Here is a 14898-nt window from a genome sequence, read left to right as displayed (position 1 = left end):
AATGATCACATGCATCATGGGCAATTTGTACCTGTACATAATATATCTTAATTCTTTTTTTCCAGTTCCCTTCCCTTCCACCCCTCTTCCCATTTGCAAAAGCTTTGTTTCCATTTTTTTCTTTCCGTTCATATTTTTTGAAATCTCTTTTCCTTTCTTTCTCTTCCTTCTCCCCTTCTTTTTTCCCTCCCCATTTGAACACATTCTTCCTACTTCCCAATAATGTTCATTTTGCTCCTTATTTACCCTTTGGGTTTCTCACACAAGAGAAACAATGTAGTTGTTAAACTTGTGTGTCGGATTTATTTCACTTAAAATTATGGTCTTGAGATGCATCCATTTACCTCAAAATGTCTCAAATTTATCCTTCTTTATGGCAGAGCATTATATTAATATTCTTTAAGTATTTCTTTATATATAAATATCACGTTTTCTTTATCCATTCATCTGTTGATTGCCATATGAGCTCTTTCCAAGATTTAGCTATTACAAATTGTGCTACTGTAAACATAGGTGTGCGTCTATCATCTTTGAGGAAAATGCCTAGAAGGGAGACTACTAGCTGGGTCAAATGGAACAATCTCTAGTTTTAATTTGTTGAGGAATCTCCATGCTGATTTCGATATTGTTTGTACCAATTTACACTCCCACCAGCAATGGAGAAGTGTTCCTTTTTCCCCCCACAGCCTTGCTAGCATTTGTTACTGGTTTATTTCTTGATGATAGCCATGCTTTCTGGAATAAAATGGAATTTCAGTGTTGTTGTTTTTTTGTTTGGTACCGGGGATCAAACTCAGGACCTTGCACTTGCAAGGCAGGTGGTGGAACCATTGAGCTAAATCCCCAGCCCCTCAGTGTTGTTTTAATCACTTACCAGTCCAATTATTTAAATACAGAATGACCAAAAATTGCATATTTTTTCATTGTTTTTATAAGATAATGTAATAGGACATATAAAAAATGACAATTTTATCAAATTTGTTTAATACAAGAGTTGATTGGTTTAGATGATACCTGCCTGAATAACACTTATGGTAATCAGTACCTAAAAGAACGTGCTCCCCAAGTGACATTGGGTGTAAACTGTTAAGCAGTTAGTTTGCATTTTTTGAATGACCAGTGATGTTGAACAGTTTTTTACATAATTATTTGTTGTTTGTACTTCTTCATCTGAGAAGGGTCTATTCATTTCAGATGCCCATTTTTGGATTGAGTTTTCTTTATATATTTTAGATATTAGTCCTTTGTCTGAGGAGTAGCTGGTAAAAAAATTTTCCCATTCTGTGGGTTGTCTCTTCACTCTGTAGGTGGTTTCTTTTGCTGTACAAAAGCTTTTTAATTTGATTTGATTCTAGTTGTTGATTCTTTGTAGTATTTCTTGTGCAATCCAGATTTTTTTCATAAAGTCTTTGCCATACCTGTATCTTTAAGTTTTGCCTAGTCTAGGGCCAATGATTTAGCTCAGTGGTTCCCACGCCTGCCTTGCAAGCGCAGGGTCCTGAGTTAAGTTTTACCTAGTCTATTTTTAGCAAATTGTTTCTGTTTTAATTTTTAGATCTTTGATCCATTTCTATTTTAGTTTAGTGCATGGTGACAGGAGTATAGGTTTAGTCTTCAGCATGTGGGAAGCCAATTTCCCAGCACCATTTATTAAAGAGGTTCTTTCTTCTAGTGAAGGTGTTTGGCCCTTTGGTCAAAGATTAGGTAACTGAGTGTGTTTGGAGTTGTTTCTACATCTTCTATTCTGTCCCATTGATCCTTGAGTCTGTTTTTTTTTTTTTTTTACCAGTGCTATGCTAAAACGGGCAATTTTAAACAACATGCATGTTTTTTATAGTTTGTATGGAGATTGGACTAATAGTTTTTATATTAAAAAATATCAAAGTGATATGCATATTAAAATGTAACAGAAGAGCCTATAATGAGCCTCTTTGTACCCTTTCCACTCACAGTCCTGTTGCCCAAAGGCAATCATTTCTTAGAGAAGCTTTTATTGGTTCTTTTCATTGATGTTTTCTTGGTTCTGTCCTTCTGTCTTCTGCTGTATATATTAGAAACTCTTGAGGGTAGCAGGAACGAACCAGTATGGCTTTAAAGGATGCATTTATCTGTTTATGATGCTCAGTCATATAGTGATCATTGTGTTCATTCAAAGTTGTGTGATACAGTTTCTAAAATCTAAATGTAATTAAAGAAAATTGGTTATTTTCTGGGATTATAAAATAGTCCTATAAACAATGAAACTAAAATTTTATGATGAAACTATTAAAATGAGGTGTTGGCTTATAAGCATCTTATTTTATATATCAAAATACTCAGTGGAAGTTTAGTATAATGAGGCAATTCCTTATTCTTTTTTTCTTTAACCCTGAATTGTGGATGAGGCAGAAGTCATAAAACTTAGACATTTTAAATGCAATTATAAATTGTTTGCCCATGTCACAGTAACCTAGGTTTGCATATAAAGTCTGTGTATTATGTTAGAACCTTGACCACCCGTATTTGTTTCCTTTAAGACACAGTCTTACTAAATTGCCCAGGATGGCCTTCAACTTGCAATCCTCTACATTCCCAGCCCTTTTTGTTTTTTATTTTATTTAGAGACAGAGTCTTGGTGAATTGCCCAGTTTCACCCACCCGAGTAGCTGCAATTACAGGTATGCACCACAAAGCCCAAGGATAATCTTTTCTGTATTGTTTTACCCCTTTGAACTTTTTGTAAATAGAATCACATCATATATATTCCATAATGATTTGCTTCTTTCATTCAACTCTGAAATTCATGTTAGTTTTTATTGTAATGTGCTCTATCTATAACACGTTTATTTATTTACCCTTGATAGCATTAGATTATTTCCAGTTTGGAAACATTCTTGTACATAGTTCCTGGAACATGTGCAAGAGGACAAAATGTTCACTTCTATGTATATGAAGACCTCGAAGAGTATGGAGAGAACAGATAGTTCAATAACATGGTTTTTATTCTCTATCAAGGACATTTTTAAGTGAAACTGCTGCTTTAAAATATGAATACATAGTAGTGAACCATCCTAGTGTAGTTTGCTGGTTCAGCCTTGACTTGTGCCAAGACACTACAGCTTCACCCACTTTAGCTTTTGCATTATCACTGCCATGTCAACACAGTGAGATGGGTGAATATACCTTAGTATTAATAGGAAGATAGTTTTGACCTCATAACCTCCCTGAAATGGTTTCCAGATCCTCTGTGGCTCTAAGGATTATTTTTGAGAATCACTGTAATGGAAGACTGAAAATATTCCAGATGTCTAAAAATTAGGGATTGGTTAAATAAATGATGGACTATCCACAAAATGTGGGGGCAGAAATTTAATTTTATTAAAGTTAATGTAAAATATAGTCTTTTAAATACAGTATTTTTCTATTTTAGTGCCTCTGTAGTGAGGAAGTCAACATTTCTTGAAGAAAGTGTGTTGGTTCTGAGTCTTAGTACTTTCATTTAGTTAGTGCCTTTGTGATTAAGAAAGGGGAAGTTGAAAGGCAGAAGGAGGCATTACTGGCTTCTCTGCTGGTCTCAGATTTCTGGACAGCAACTTTAATTTTCACAGTAAAAGGAATAGGCAGTGTCATTAGTCATTTTTATATGTTTTATAATTGTGGAATGGGCCTTCAAATTACCCTCTTCCAGTGGAGTTCATTCCTCATTAGAGATTTCTGATTTATGTTTTTCTTACTTTAAATAACATTGTTTTCTTAATTGAATTGTTTCAGTTTAACTGAAAGAACTTTGAGGTGGTGTATGAAGTTTTTAGGTTGAGGGGCTGAGAATGTAGCTCAGTGGTAAAGTGTTTGCTTAACTTGTGTGAGGCTCTGGATTCTATATTTGGGCGTTGCAAAACGGAAAAACAAAAAATTCAGAGTGAGTAAAGAAAGAGCTGAGTTCTAAGCAGGGTTGAAAGAAAATGTGGGGTTCAGAACCTCAGGCTTCCTGTTAAGACTTAAACATAGATGTCCCTAAATTGTATTATTAATGAGGTCAGACCATTTCTTGTAAGAGGCATTATTGAAGGTAGGATGCTTTGTGCATCTGAGATCTCTCTCTGTGTTATATGGAAACTTAATAATAATGTTGTCTTTAGTAAGGTTTGTTTTCCAAGCCCTGAATTCTAGGGAATGTTTAATGCTTAAAATTTCTTTCCAAATAGCTGGTGTGTTTATTTAAATTTTTATGTAAAATTTTTTTTATTTTTGGGGGGTGATGGGGATCAAACCCATGGTCTCTTGCATGTTAGGCAAGTGTTTTACTACTGAGCCTATATCCCTAACCCCTGCATAAGGTTTTGTTGTTGTTTGTTTCTGTTTTTTTGAGACAGAGTCTCATATGTAGCCAGGACTTGCCTTGAACTGGCAATTCTCTTCCCTCAGCCTCCTGAGTGTTAGGATTATAGTCATGCACCATGATGCCCTGGCTCTTAAAGGTTTTAAAACTTAGAAAATATATGTATATTAAAAATATAAAGAAAAATAATATGTAAATTTTAGATTTAAATTAGGAATATTCTAATGTTACTTGTGTTTTAGTTTGAGGGGCAACTTAAAACAGTTTGTACTTAAAAATAAGATATGTTGTGGAAATCATTACATTCAAAATGATTTTTTGGTATAAACATTTTAAACTGGACATTTAATTTATGGATTTGAGAGAAATGTGTATATTTTTATAGAATAATTTATAATCTCTTAGCCTTAGAAATAAACCAAAAGGAAGGTATAAATCTTACCTGATCTTGGTAGAATAGAACAGCTTGCACATCATTGTTAGCATACTAGATTGTTGGGTAGGTGGTGGATAGTAGATACTCCACAACTGCTCTCAGTGTTTTCTCACCACTTGAGGTCATTCCACTAAACATTGGAGTCAGAGGCTGTAAGACAGAGATCTAAAATGTATAGAAATAGACTTAAGTCCCCCTTCCTTCAGATTCAGGGAATACTCAGTCCTTATTCTCTAGCTATTGGGACAACTGAGAGAATACGTTTGTGAGAACAGAAACACACTAAAGACACACTAGGAAGGCACTGATAATTCTTATGCACTTTAAAACAATGAGCTAGATCTTTCTATGTGAAAATACTAAGGGAAATGGTATTTTCTTTCCAAGTCACTCATTTAAAAAATCTCATTTTGGAAGCATAGTGCCATGCTTAAAATTATTTGGGTATGTTATGTTCTGTTTAGGAAAGATGGACAAGAAAGCTCCACATAGGTTATATGTGCAGTAAAATAAGAGATATTTAGAACATAGACCTGGAATGGAATTACACTAAAGCCTGGTAAAATTACAATACTGTAGCTTAAATTTTAGCTTTGGTAAGACCAGTATGGAGACGGTAACTGCACTTTGCCTAGGTCCATGTAGAATATGAATTAAGGTCTTTTTTTGGGCGAGGGGGTGGGGGGGTGGTACCGGGGATCGAACTCAGGACCTTGAGCTTGGAAGGCATGCATGGTGCCACTGAGCTGAATTCCTGGCCTTATGGTCATTCTTAGTTTAGGAGGCAGGTAGGCATGATGAAAAGTGTCTCTGTTTTAATTGTAATTAATTGGAAGTTTGCTTAAAATGGCTTGAAATAGAGGATTCACTCTATTCACTGAGAATAGATTCTATGTTTTGTTATAATTAATAGTTCTCTCTCTGTGTGTGTATATATATATATATATATATATATATGAATAAGTAACAAGCCAAATTTTGGACATATAAAGAAGTGAGCAAGGGAGTTAAGATAGTCTGGGGTGACACATACTATAATCCCGAAAGAGTGCTGACAAGATGTAAAATAATGTAAAAATAACCAGAGATCAGTTTCCAGTCCTGCTTTGTTGAGAGTCTGTGTGTGTGTATTTTTTTTGTTGTTGCTGTTGTAATTATCTGTTTTGATAGGTAATGGTGGGTTGGAAAGGGAATCCTCACATAACTTAGCTGGGTAAAATAGTTCGAAGGTATGTTCAGTTGTTCAGACATTGCTTTTTATTCAGTTGTGGGTTTTCAAATTTTCTGTTGTATGGCATTTACTCCTAAGAATACTGCAAAGGACCATAATAATGAGTTTTTGTCTGATTATTGAATCTTACATTCCAACACCAATATACTTTTATTGGCTCTTGTTTCATAAACACTGTTCACCATTCATATGTTTCTGATACCATACTTTGATATATTTTCACATAAACTATTGGACTATTTATAAAACAAAATTTAAAGATGTAGCAGAGAAGACAGGAAATACTTGACATTTGAATGCCGTATCTTATTCTTTGCTTCCTGTCAGTTAAACCACGATGAGAGGAACAGAGACACAGATGTACAGTTGCTGCTTTAATTTCTCATCAAGGAAACCAGTTAAGCAGAAAACTTACTTTATTAAACTTTTGAAACTTTTTGACTCTAGGGATGTTGTAGGCTTGTTTTGTATTGTATCAGTTATAAGGACTATGGTGGCAATTAGATGTTTGATATAGGATCTAACAGGAAAATACAGCTTTTACATATTAAAAAGGTGTTTCCTTCTGTGGCATTTTTACAGATGGTAGAAGATTGCCATTTAAATTTGCACATATGGAATACATTCAGTATAAAAAGATAAGCTAATATTGAAATTTTAGTATTTTTATATATTGGAATATCTGGATTCTTTAAAACTTTTAAAGCATTTTATGTTTTATAACGTATACTTTTATTAGACACAACTTTAAAATGAAAGATGAGATGGAAAGTTATAAAGATGAAATGGAAAGTCTTGTATTACAGAAAATACAATTAGTAAATGAAAGAATTTTGGCTTAGATCCTATGCCCTTTTAGGAAAAAGTTTGTTTTCATTAAATTACTATTTTACCTATTTCTGAGTGATTTAAACTTTTAGAGATACCTTTGTTCATTCTGCCTAGAATGTCCCCTTCTCTTTCCTTCTGGTCTCTATATTTGAAAAAGAATAAGTGCTACTTATCTTTTAAGGAATAATTCATATATCACTTTCTTTTAAAATTTTGACATGTTCTAACAGGTATTTATCCCTTTCTATTCCTGTTTGTATATTTTTCTTTTTTAGGCAATGAGCTACTTAAGGGCAAAGATCATGCCTTATTTATATTTATTTTTGTATAGATACTACCAAGCATGTAATTGATTTCCTAGGTGCTTATTGCTAGGAATAAATACATGCTTTATATCTTCATTCTGGAATAAATAAGCCGATTAAAAACTATAATGTGACTCTTAAGTTGCCTCTGTGGTTTAATTATAAGAAATAATTTTATTATAAGGTTTATATACTTCTCCAGCTATACCGTTGTATTTGTTATTTATGAAAATTGAATTATCTTGATGACATTATTGGTATTTACATCCTAGTTAAAATTGGTGACTGTATATCAGTCCACCAAAAAATGTAGCTGAGAATGGCTTTGTAATGTTGAGCATCAACAATTTTTTACTCTTAGCTATAGATTAATTTGGAAAAATGTCTAGTTCTTCATTATAGTTTTGATTTCTCCACTGAGGAAAAAAAATAATTTGCTTTAACTGCTTTTTTCTTGTTCCTATATTATTTTCTGTTGTCTCTACATCTTAGATCCTCCATGATTTTTAATTGCATTTAATTGTATTAATTGCAGTCTTACTACTGTTAACCTGGCAAGAATTTTCTCAAGTAGGTCCAGACTTGTCTGTTCTATGAATATATTATAAAGTTTATATATTAACAGTTTCTCTAGTTGAAAACTTATAAGGTTACAGCCCTTCTTTTAAAACATCAGATTTAAATAGTAAAAGTCACATCTAAGGATTCAAATTTGTTTTTTAAAGATTGAAGGAAACATGGAGCTAAATGAATTTAATTTTTAAGGAGTTTAGCAAGAACCAACCAAATAGTTCTTTTGTTTATTAAAACTTGGCTCTAGCTAGACTGGTGGAAAATAATTTAAGGGTTGAGTGTTCTTTTTATGTGTAGACTCTCTTTTTTGTGTCATTTGTTGGGGTTGTTGGTTTATGTCTGTATGAATCAGAAAATATATGTAGTATGTCACTTTGAGGATGGTGAAGCCTAGCTTAACAGCCGTTGGTTCTGGGAGGTGAGTGTATCATGTAAAAATTCTATTAATGCTTAAACATGAATCCATCTTTTACCATTTTAACAAGTTTTAGTTTCTTTCTGTCTCTGTCTCTCTCTTTTTAGGGGTGGGGATAGAACTGAGCATTGAACCCTGGAACTCTGTACCACTGAGCTACATGCCTAGCCCCTTTTATTTTGAGATAGCATCTTGCTAAGTTGCCCAGGCTGGCCTCAAACCTGTGATCCTCCTGCCTTGGCCTCCTGAGAAGCCAAGATTCCAGGTGTGAGCCACTATGTCTGGCAGTAAATATTTTTTTATTGGTGGCACATGCCTGTAATCCCAGCACTTGGAAGGCTGAGGCCGGAGAATCTCTGGGAGTTCAAGGCCAGCCAGGGCTACATAGTGAGTTCAAGGGCAGCCTGAGCTGCATATCAATTCTCTGTCTCAAAAAAACAACAAAGGAAAGAAAGAAAATGTTCTGTGATCTTTTGTCCTAATCTGACTTTTAACAGCAAGATACTCTACATATTCTCTCAAATTATGTTCATTAATAACACGTAGAAAAATTTATTACATATCTTTTTACTTTCAAGTAGTTTATAATCTTTTTTTTTTCCGTACTGGGGATTGAACTCGGGACCTTGTGTTTGGCGAGGCAGGCACAGCGTCACTGAGCTAAATACCCGGCCCTAAGTAGCTTATAATCTTAAAAGGTAGGGCACGGTAAATGAGAATAAGTGTTGTACCTGTTTCTGCTGTAGCATATTGTGATGACTTGTATTTATCTTATTTGATGGATTACATTTGCCTTTAATGGGGCAGAGGTGGGGGAGGTCTTTCTTAACCACTTCTCTTCCTTTCTCCACCAGTCACTGGCAGATTTTTCTCTAAGAAGTGCTTGGTGAATAGATAAAAGAATACAGGTAGTACTAATATGACTCTGAGGATCATGTAGTGTATAGGGCAAGACAATACAGAGAGAATATTCTCTTTTCCCCCAAAGCATTTATATTGGTAAAGGAGGTGCATTTATGAATCTTTTGTTGTAAATTTCAGATTAAAGTCAGATTAAAAATAAAATATAGGGGCCAAGGATGTAACTCAGTGGTGCCATACCTGCCTGGCAAGCACAAGGTCCTGAGTTTGATTCCCAGTACTGGATAAAAAATAAATAAATAAATATAATATAAACGGAGACCCTGAGATTACTTCTAGACAAATACTTTACTTGGAACAGTCTGCCTTTGAATTTATCTATATCTATGTTTGTACCCTTTTTATTGTATGTGGTCACACATGATCTGAAAGGTGAGCACTTTTTCTCCATAACTCTTTTTTTTGTACTGGGGATCAAACTCAGGACCTTATGCTTGTGAGGCAAGCGTGGCGCCACTGAGCTAAATCCCTGTTCCTCTCTATAACTCTTAATCCTTTCTTAGTGTAGGGCAGGTCATATTTTCTTGGTTCAGTTGTCAGGGGTTGTGGTGTACCTGGGTGATAGACATTAAAGGAGAGTGGAAGAACTTCTTATGCCTGGGTTGTAAGGTAAGAGCCTATACTGCCCGACAGTCCCACATTTTAAAAGCAGAATATTTTGAGGGAGAACATAATGTGCTTGAGATCACTAGATTATAAACCGTATAAGGGCAGAAATTTTGGTCATTGTTCACTGCTGTATTCCCAGCACCTAGAGAGGGGTCTGGCACATTGCAGGTGGTCAGTGGGTATTTGTTGAATGGATGAGTAGATGAATGAGCTTGAACTGAAGTTGAATGTGGGTTTAAGTCTCCATTCTACCTCCGAATACTTTTGAGTATTTCTTGACAAATCTTTGTCATGGACTGTCTGTATAAGATCTGGGAGTACAGTGCTGACCATGACATCATTTATTTGGTTGGCTGTCTCAATCTTGGTACCCTCATATGTATATGTAAAGGGAGGTATTACTAATGCAAAGGCTAAGAAATAAAGTATTTAGCATAGGACCTGACATATAAATAGTAGCTATTATTTTCCGATTCATTATCCTTTCTTTCCTAATCTCCTGGAGGAAGTCTCAAATGTTTCGTATGTGCAAGAATGTTAGTTGTTATTGGAAAGGTTCATGGACTAAGTAAAGCAGTGTATATCTTTTGCTTTGTAAACTGTAAAGCACTTATTAGATATTAGGTACGATTAACAAATGATAATATAAATGAACTTTATTGTGCTATAGTACAATTTCTAAATGTGTCTTATGCTGAAGTATTGTTTTAAAAATCTAGTAAGTGCCTGTTATCTCTCCTAAGACACATTTGAATTCTTGAACTTTCCAAGAGAAAGCAAAGCTATAAGCAGAAAACACCTCTAACAAAGAACCAGGTTTAAATGCAGTTTCACTTGGTCAAAATAATCATTTTCACAGGAGCATCTTCTAAACATCACCCTGGAAGAAAGTAAAGATTTCTTGAATGGTGGTGATAGCAGTCTCTGCAAGTGACTAAGAAATTTGAATTTGTCATGAATATCACATCTTTCTTCATTAAATAACAAGGTCAACACCATCTATTCAAAATATTTTATACTAAATGAAAAGATACATTCATGCATAGATGCAATAGATGATATATTCAGAGTTTCACTGGTATCCAAATGAATGAAAGGTAGTTTTGATGTTCAGTTGAATAACTTGTAAGAAAAGCTGCAGTAATGAGTCATAGTTTTTGAAAAATCTTGTCATGTTTCTGTTTCTCCTCTCTTAGGCAAAGAACAAAATATGGAGTTAGATCAGTTAAGTGATTTTTATTTTTCAAAGAATGTTACCATATCCTAGGAAGTTTGAAACCATTATTGAAAATCTTTATTATAATAAAGTAATTAATGAAGAATTTAAGGAGGGCAGTGTACATATTAGTGACCTACGACTATTAGTCAAGCTGTGGAATGTTTGTTTCAGCTGTTCTCATCATTTTTGGATGATACTTCCCAGACCCCCTTAATGTGACTTGCATTGGGTTTTGTAATCATGTTCTATTGTTTAAACCATATGTGAAAACCTTCAGGACCTTCTGAAAACATGTGGTATTGACCAGCTTTATTAACAATTAAATACTGTCTTGTAGAGTTTAGTTTTATCTTTGTCTTGGTTTCTGAACTAGGTTGTAGGATTCATGGGAACAAGGACCATGTGTCATTCCTTTATTTTCTGCAATGCGGATTTAGGAGAAACACAATCAATATTCATGAACTTTTTACCTCTCAGTCAATCAACAGCAGAGATGCCTCTGAATGTAGATGTTTGGGATCTTTTTATTGTCTCCCTCTCTCTATTTATAAATGTAATGAAAGTGTTTCCTACTGGAGAAAATATCTTGCCAGGATCATGATGCACTTTAGTTAACAGTAACTCAAATTGATTCATATGATTTACGAATTGATTGAAAAATTATATTATGAAAGGTGAAAGACCTAAAATTTTAACTGTTTTACATATGAAATATATATGAAATAAATCTTCAGTTACTTAGTAGTACTTAAAGTTGCTTCTAAGATTCACACAACAGTAAAGCAAAGTTATATGATAATTTATGAAGTATCTATATATATATATTTTTTGGTACTGGGGATCGAACTTGGGACCTTGTGCTTATGAGGCAGGTGCTGGAACCACTGAGCTAAATCCCCGGCCTGAAGTATCTATATTTTAAATATAGATTTTATAATACTAAGCTCATGTTCTTCTGCTTTGTAATTTCTCATCTTGAGGTTTTGCTCCTGTACTTTGGGGATGCATTGAGTTTAGAAGCTTAGGTGGATGCCATACAGTTATAAGGATGATTATAAGAAAAATGATATTTTAAATTTCCTAACATGGAATATTAGAATGTTTTTTATAACCAAACTTTAAAAAATAGGATTCTATTAAAGAGAAAAATCTGTATTATGAAAACAGTAGGTTGGTCATTCAGAGTCTTTTCACACAAGAGAAGGAAATTTTGTGCACAGGGATCTAAAAGTCTTAAAGGCTGGTTGTGGTGGTGCACGCCTGTAATCCCAGCACTTGGGAGGCTGAGGCAAGATTATCACTGAATTTGAAGTCAGCCTGAACTGTATAGTTAGACCTTGTCTTATAAATAAATAAATGTCTTTCAGATTTGTTGATAACTTGGAAACACATGGAAATGTTTTGAATTCCTTGGAGTATATATCTTTAAGTATGGTGGCAAGTTTTTTTATTTGGAGGGGGGTGTTGGTCTTGCTATCTAATTCACGCTGCCTTGAACTCACTATGTAGCCCAGGTTGGCCTCAAACTCTTGGTAATCCTCTTGCCTCAGCCTCAAGAATTGTACTGTGACTTGGAGTAGGATTGTAAGAAGTGACAGGAATATAAAGTGATTGTCAGAGAGTATGTGGAAAGATGTGGATTGAGCTTGGCAGTGGGCACAGACAGCCTGGCAAAGTGGGTGGTTGGTGGGATCAAAACAGGGCAGATTTTGTTTGGCTTCTTTAATTGTAGGGTGGATTGGGGGAAATGGGTAAGTGAAAAATGCAGAAATACTGGAACATATGTTTTTGAGGTATAGTTGCTATAATATATAGTTGCTATAATTGGGATCTTGAATGTCATCCAAGGGCCCATGTGTTAAAAGCTTGAACCTCAGCCCATGGTGCTATTAGGAGGTGGTAGAATCTTTAGAAGGCTGGGCCAGTAGAAGAAAGTAAGGTTATTGGCAGTGCACTCCTGAAGGAGATATGTGTAGGGCTGGGGATTTATCTCAGTGGTTCCGCTGCCTGCCTCGCAAGGGCAAGGTCCTGAGTTTGATCCCTGGTACCAGAAAAGAAAAGAAAAGAAGGAAGGAAGGAAGGAAGGAGCGAGCTATACCTATTTGGACCCCAGCCCTTCTTTCTCTTTTGCTTCCTGCCTCCCATGAGGCAGGCAGGTTACTCCATTCCATGCTCCCTGCCATGATGTGCTGTCTTACCACAGGTGCCAATACAATAGGCCCAAGAAATCATGGACTAAAACTATGAGCCAAATAAACCTTTCCTCCTTAAAAGCTGGTTTATCTCAGGTATTTGTTACAGTAACTGAAAGCTGACTAACAGTATTGAAGAATAATAAAGTTGTGATAGAGGTATACTTAAAAATACTTCTTAAAGGGCCAGGGATTTAGCTCAGTGGTTCCAGTGCTTGCTTCAAAAGCGCAAGGACCCGAGTTCAATCCCCAGTACCAAAAAAAAAAAACTTCTTAAAGATCAATTTTATATTTATCATAAAATTGAGAGGAAGGTACACATATCTACCATGTACCACACAGGGATAGATTCACCCATTATCAACATTCCCCCACCAGAGTAGTGCATTTGTTATAATTTATGCATCTATATTGCTATCTCCCAAAGTCCATAGTTTACTTTTAAGATTCACTTGCGGTGTTATACATTCAGTGAGTTTGGACAACTGTCAGTGATATACATTTAAGTTTCATCCATGTTTTTTTGGGCTTAATGGCTCATTTCTCCTTTTCCCCTCCTCTACCCTTCCCCTCCCTTTCTCTTCTTCTTTTTTTTTTTTTTTTTGTGGGTTTTTTGGTACCAGGTATTGAACTCAGGACCTTGTGCTTGGGAGGGAGTCAGGTTACCACTGAGCTAAATCCCTAGCCCCTCCTACTTTCCTCTTATTGCAGTACTAGGCATGGAACCTAGGGCCTTGTGCTGAGTGTTCTGCTGCTGAACCATGTTCCCAGGCCTTTTTTATTTTGAGATAAGGTCTTGCTAGGTCACTTAGTTGCCCCGGCTGAGCCCAAACTTGTGGTCTTCCTGCCTCAGCCTTCCAGAGTGAGTGCTGGGATTACAGGCTTGTGCCACCATGTCTGGCTCCATCATCATCCTCAAGTTCATCATCATTGAGCTATATAGGGTCATACTGAGTTGCTCAGAATGGCCTTGAACTTTTTTTATTTTGTTTTGTTTTGAGACAGGGTCTCAGTTCCAGCTGGCCTTGAACTTGTGGCAGTCTTCCTTCAGCCTTCCAAATTGTAGGGATTGCAAATGTGCTTCCTCTGGCAGCTCATTTCTTTTTAGTGCTGAATAATACTCCATTCTTTGCATGTCTCACAGTTTATGCATTCTCCTACTGAAGTATGTTTTTATTACTTTGAATATTGGACAGTATGATTGAACTCAGGATCTTGTGCTTGCGAGGCAGGCAGCAGCACCACTGAGCTAAATTCCTGGCCCTGAATAAAGTTTTTATAGATTTTTGTATGCATATTTTTTTGTGGACATAAGTTTTCAGCTTTTTAGGAGGTGAATACATTGTGTTGTAAGAATATGTTAGTTTTGTAAGAAACTACCAAAGTGTGTTCCAAAGTGGCCGTATCATTTTGCATTTCAACCAGCAGTGAGAGTTCCTATTGTCCCACATCTGTGCTAGTGTTTGGTGTTATCAGTGTTTTGAATTTGCGACATTTAAAAAGGTATGTAATAGTTATCTCATCATTTTAGTTTGTTTTTCCCTGATGACATAGGATCTGGACTATGTTTCATATGCATCTTAGTCAGCTTTCCCATTGCTGGAATGAAATACCTGATTCCCATAACTTAAAAGAAGAGAAGTTTCATTTGGCTTACAGTTTCCAGAGAGAGCAAGGGGTGGAGGGGGGAGGCTCACCTCTGAACAGCGCGTTAAGCATGAATCCACTGATGAGAATAGTGCCTCCATGATCCAATCACCTTCCCAACACATGAGACTTCTAAGGACTATTTTAGATCTCAACCATAACATATGCTTATTGTATATCCTCTTTTTGGGGGGGCAGGTA

The 14898-nt window shown here is 35.5% G+C and overlaps 1 protein-coding gene across 6 annotated transcripts in view; it reads left to right on the top strand.

Annotated features, from left to right (window-relative positions):
• Positions 1-14898, top strand: part of Elf1 (E74 like ETS transcription factor 1) — a 104681-nt gene that overhangs the window by 36317 nt on the left and 53466 nt on the right. The window contains exon 2 of one of the 6 annotated variants that reach the window (XM_087197300.1): positions 2602-2657. The exons of the other annotated variants lie outside the window; for them this stretch is intronic. The gene's annotated coding sequence lies outside the window, so the exon portion shown is untranslated. The remainder of the gene's footprint in view (positions 1-2601; positions 2658-14898) is intronic. 6 annotated transcript variants of the gene reach the window in all.

Source organism: Heterocephalus glaber, unplaced genomic scaffold, assembly GCF_053883595.1.
Source record: "Heterocephalus glaber isolate CG9 unplaced genomic scaffold, H.glaber_assembly_v1.0 deba00001666, whole genome shotgun sequence".
Lineage (NCBI taxonomy): Eukaryota > Metazoa > Chordata > Mammalia > Rodentia > Bathyergidae > Heterocephalus > Heterocephalus glaber.
The sequence above is the reverse complement of the archived record's forward strand: the minus strand, read 5'-3'. Positions and strand labels throughout refer to the sequence as shown.